Consider the following 5,971-nt stretch of genomic DNA (forward strand, 5'->3'; position numbering starts at 1 on the left):
GTTAACCACTACGAAAATATTGTGGTTTAGATTAAATGCTCTATATTTTTAAGCTTATACTCATTAGTGTTATTTAAAATTTTCTAATCACTTTATATATTTTTATCAATGTATGATAAATTATCTTTCATGGTACAAGGGAATCGTTCTATTTTTTTTTAACAATTAAGTTAGTAAAACTTCATATGTTGCCTAAATCATTGGAATTATCACTATGAAATTTTTATTCTTGAGAGAAACGGAGACAACAAAGGTTCCAAACCTCCTTGGCCACTATCTTATGTTAGTTTATGATGAAAATATGCATTAAAAATATTTTCATATTTTTGATTTTTTTTCAAAATATGTGGGTTAACCCCTACGAAAATATTGAGTGTTAGGTTAAATGCTCTATATTTTTAAGCTTATACTCATTAGTGTTTTTTATAATTTTCTAATCACTTTATTCATTTTAATCAATGTATGATAAACTCTCTTTCATGGTACGGGTGAATCGTTCTAAATTTTAACAATTAAGTTAGTAAAACTTCATATGCTGCCTAAATCATTGGGCTTACAACTACGAAATTTTTATTCTTGAGAGAAAAGGAGACAACAAAGGTTCCAAACCTCCTTGTCCATTATCTTATGTTAGTTTATGATGAAAATATGCATTAAATTTTTTATTTTTTCATAAAATATGTGGGTTAACCCCTATGAATATTGAGTTTTAGGTTAAGTGCTCTATATTTTTAAGCTTATACTCATTAGTATTGTTTATAATTTTCTAATCACTTTATACATTTTTATATTATAAACTCTCTTTCATGGTACATGAGAATCTTTCTTATTTTTTAATAATTAAGTTAGTAAAACTTCATATACTGCCTAAATTATTGGACTTACCACTATGAAAATTTATTCGAGAGAGAAACTGAGAAAACAAATGTTCCAAACCTCCTTGGCCATTATATTATATTATTTTATGATGAAAATATGCATTAAAACAATATTTTAATATTTTTTATTTTCTCTCAAAATATGTGGGTTAACACTATGTAAATATTGAGTTTTAGACTAAATGCTCTACATTTTTAAGCTTATACTCATTAGTGTTGTTTATCATTTTCTAATCACTTTATATATTTTATATGATAAACTCTCTTTCATGGTAAAGGGGAATCATACTAATTTTTTAACAATTAAGTTAGTAAAACTTCATATGCTCCCTAAATCATTGGACTTACCACTATAAATTTTTAATTCTTGAGAGAAACGGAGACAAAAAAGGTTCCAAACCTCCTTTGCCATTATCTTCTGTTATTTAATGACGAAAATATGCATTAAAACAATATTTTTGATTTTTTTTCTTCAAAATATGTGGGTTAATCCCTACGAAAATATTGAGTTTTATGTTAAGTGCTCTATATTTTTAAGGTTATTCTCATTAGTGTTGTTTTTAATTTCCTAATCACTTTATACATTTTTATCTATATATGATAAACTCTCTTTCATGGTACAGAGGTATCGTTCTAATTTTTTAACAATTAAGTTAGTAAAACTTCATATGCTGTCCAAATCATTGGACTTACCACTATGAAATTTTTATTATTTAGAGAAACGGAGACAACAAAGGTTCCAAAGCTCATTGACCATTATCTTATGTTAGTTTATGATGAAAATATGCATTAAAACAATATTTTCATTTTTTTATTTTTCTCAAAATATGTGGGTTAACTACGAAAATATTGAGTTTTAATTTAAATGTTCTATATTTTTAAGTTTATACTCATTAGTGTTGTTTAAAATTTTCTAATCACTTTATACATTTTTATCAATGTATAATAAACTCTTTTTCAGATACATGGACATCGTTCTAAATTTTTAATAATTAAATTAGTAAAACTTCATATGCTGGCTAAATCATTGGACTTACCCTATGAAATTTTTATTCTTGAGAGAAACGCAGACAACAAATGCTTTTTTAGAGTTCTGGCTGAACGAAGAAAATTTGGTTTAAAATTTCTTACACTATCTTAACCGTTTCTAGATAAATATTTAGGGTCTAACTAGTGACCAAGGAATGAAGAGAAATAATGCATTCCTTAATCTTCCTAACAAATTTTACCATTCGTTAGGAATAGTCATTCCTTCTCATTCCTTTTATTGTAGAGAATTAAAGAACAAATTTATTCCTCACTAAATTTGATATGGAATAACCGCTCCTCACTATTCCCATAATTTTATTCCCATCAATTATTTTCCTTTTTGTTCCTACTATTCCCGAGATGGTCACCAGTTAGACCCTAAATATATTTGCCAACCAAGATTTTAATTTTTTTTGCATTAATATTTCATTAGTTAGTATAACTTCATACGTGACTATTTCATTATTGCTCTAAAAATTTATTTATACTTGTCTTAATAATTTGTAGAGTTTATATATGAACAGTCACAACTTTTCAAATTATAAGTAATTATTTCAAAATGGTATATGTACAATATTATAGGAAGACACTTATTATATATATTAACAACTTTTAGAAAAAAAACGAGTATGTTTTTACAATGGATACATGACTCTTTAGCTAATAAATTATTATAAATAATGAAAACATATCTTTTAGATGTAAAAATACATTCATATGATTAAAAGACAGATCTGAAAATGTTTCACAACCATTTATAATAGTTACATTTTGAAAAAAACACAATTTTCATATAAATTGAGAATCTAAGAATACATCTATTATGAAAATATACTTCTAAACATTTTTTCACAACCATTTTGAATAGATGCATATTGAAAAGACACAACCTTTTAATATTAATTAAAAAAATTCAATAGTTGCATATTAAAAACACACAACTTTTTAACATTAATTGGGATTTCTATTATTAATAGATTATAATCTTTTTCCTTATAGGTTTATGACAAAAAATCATCCAGTGTCTTTTTTCTAACAAAACAGTTAATTTATCTGTTTAAAAATATTAAATATTTTCATATTTGATAAAATATTAAATTTATTAGCAAATGTATAACCCATCATATTTTACAACATGTTTTGTAATTCACTAAGTTGTTTTGGATTATGTTTTTGATAATATATTTAGTTGAAAATAAGGTTTATAATCTCTCTGGCCAAAACATATATGGAGTATTTATCTTAATTAAGCGCTCGTAGCTTGGTGGTAAAGGAGGTACAGTTGTACTGCCCGCCACCCGGGTTCGAGTCTTGGCCACAACGGATTTAACATCTCTTCTGTTGGGGCGCTGGACCCCTTTCGGAGGATAGTTGGGAATGTAGCTGCCTAGATACCAGAATTATCAAAAAAAGAAAATGAATAAAAATAAATGAATGGCGAGGAGATAGTTAAAAAGTTAAAACTCAAACGAACTCAAAGGAACAGAAGCTTAACTGAGTGGAACTAATTAGTAATGTTTTAGTTAATAAAGAACATTCAGAGAATGGATTCATGGCTAATCAAATGTTATAAAACTCTGAAACGGAACTCTAATGGAAATATTTATTTTCTAGAGCAATGAAGGTGAGTAATGGATGCTCTTGCATGGCCATCTTTCCTTTGGACCACACTCGTTTTGTACTAACATTGAAAGGTGAGGCATATCTACTATCTACTCACTCTAAACCTATTCATTACAAAAACTGAAAATCTTGGTAAGATCCTACATATAAGCCGTGTAGTCCTTTTCTTCTTTTTACCATTTTGTGTTGTGGGCTTGCCTTTTTTTGTTTGGTGATTTTCAGGCAAACATAACCAAAAAAAGATGTCAGGTCCATGACCAGGACTTATGTAACTTTGTTTCTTATCTATAGATCTTTGTGTGGTTTCCTTGAACACTAGCACTATTACAGAAAAGCATATTTGAATCAAACATTGCATTTCCTACAAAGCCCTTAGCTTCCAAGATTACACTTGCTTTTGTTTCAGTTGCTTGGAAAAGAAAGTAAATAAACAACAAATAACAAGATGTTTTTTTTCTCAGGAAGCTTCTACTTATGAGATAGTTTTGTCTTTCAGAAAAAGAGAGGGAGAAAATGATTAGGCTGTGAAAAAGACCCAAAGCTTTTTTTAATCATGCTGAAAGAGTGAAAGTTCCAATCATCCTCTTCACCACTATGCTCTTTTATTTCTTTTTTTTTTTAACTGAATATGCTCTTTTATTTCACTGACCTCTTTCCACTACGTGTAATCCTTGAACTCAGTCTCTGCTTCAAACTGCACAAAAACCATTTCTCAGAATTGAATAATTTGTATGATTAACATGCCCACATGTTCTCTTTCAGACAGAGGAAAACATCTGCACATGCTTGCAAAAATAAGGGGATGATCTTTAATTTGATGTTTCAGGGAATCATATACCTTAAAATATCTTCATGTGTTACTGCCTCTACTAATGAATCTTACAGCATTTCCACTTTCCCTGAGATAATTATCTGCTTTGCTCAGGTGCCAGAGAGACTGAAAGAGCTTGTCTGTCTCTTCTTCCAACGTCCACCAGTTTGTGATGCTGTCTTCATCGCTATCACCACCTTTGTGTTTTTTTTTCTGTATTTCTTCTAGAAGCCTAGCCTGTTCCTGTTGTTGTTGTCGCTTCCTTATCTTCCATATGCAGCTCCCTTTGAGGAGCACCATTTCGTGAGTCTCCACCTCCTTAAGTTTCCTTTCCAATCAGAACTCTTTCTACTAATCACTTAAAAAGCTTCTCTTCAGCAATTCCCCTCTTATCTCCTATCCACCTATAAAGCCTTGTCTCCTTTAATACCCACAACTAAACGAATTTTACTCAGGAGTAGACTTCACCTCAGTATGTTCTTGTTGCAAACATTTCAAATCCCTTACAAGCTGAAAAACAAGATACCTAAGCTACATATTGCTTATCGGAGATTAATGCTTTCCTAATATTCTCTTTTCTCTTTTCTCAGACTCGATCAAAGCTATAAAAGTTGACGTCCTTTCACGTTTAAGAATCTCGATTGTTGAATCAAGTTTTCACACTCTTTAGCAAATGACATTATCTTGCTGGGCCATTTTGGGCCTTTTTTCCTTTTTACTACCACATGTTTGCTCTTTGAGGCTTTTAATTCTGTTGACCCTCTCCCCCCACCCGTTTTAACTGTATGAAATTGAAAACTCTTGTTTGAATATTCATTTATATTTTCAAATTTTATCTATCTAATACGTTATAACTCTATCGATATTTCATCACATTCAACACACAAAAAAAAACTAACGGGAGCTAAATTATACATAACTCTTTATTTATTAAACTCATCCCAATATATAAAAAACTGAAAGGAACATTGAAGTTTGCTTCATTCTTTACAAAATTTAAAAATAAAAATAAATAACATATTATACATATGATTTTCTCTCACATTTTTAGAAGATTATTCAAAAAATGCATGAAATTTGAAAAATATCAATAAATAAAATTAACTATTTATTCCTATTTTTTTCTTCACTTTTCTGTTTAACAAACTATTGTCATCAAGTTAAACATATATATTTTTGCTTGCATTGTTGGAGGATCTTTGAAAACACTACCACAAGTGTTACAGTAACTTTGACAATGTCTTTTTGTGGTGCATGTTTATTTACTCTCTAAAACAAGTCGCAATGATTTTAAGAAACAGCTGTAATATACAAATGTCAAAAGTCTTGCACTAGCCACTAACAACAATTCATTTTGAAGCTTGATCCAGTTGATTAACTGAGGTCTTTTTCATTTATCATTTACTTGGGGGGTTTTAGAATCTTATGCTTTTGATATTATCTATTTATATATAATACAGTTTAATCACTCTTCCTTGCACCACGACGGATTCCACGCTGGAAACTCATGCCCTCTGCGTCCGCCACGTCAGCTTAAATGAAACGCAGTGTGGCGACCTCGGTGATCAGTGCGTTATTTCATATGGGCTTCTCTGTGTTTTGATTGCTCGGCCCATCTATGACGTGAAGA

At 29.7% G+C, this 5,971-nt stretch overlaps 1 long non-coding RNA gene across 1 annotated transcript; it reads right to left on the reverse strand.

Moving 5' to 3' along the window:
- Positions 1-3,867: 3,867 nt before the first annotated feature.
- On the reverse strand, positions 3,868-4,946 carry LOC108826717 (uncharacterized). Its single transcript, XR_001945522.2, has 2 exons — positions 4,369-4,946; positions 3,868-4,224 (listed from the first exon to the last, which is right to left on the reverse strand). It is a non-coding gene; the product is annotated as an uncharacterized LOC108826717 (long non-coding RNA).
- Between the last annotated feature and the right edge of the window lie 1,025 nt (positions 4,947-5,971).

The sequence above is a fragment of the Raphanus sativus genome, chromosome 9, assembly GCF_000801105.2.
Source record: "Raphanus sativus cultivar WK10039 chromosome 9, ASM80110v3, whole genome shotgun sequence".
In the NCBI taxonomy this organism is placed as follows: Eukaryota; Viridiplantae; Streptophyta; class Magnoliopsida; order Brassicales; family Brassicaceae; genus Raphanus; species Raphanus sativus.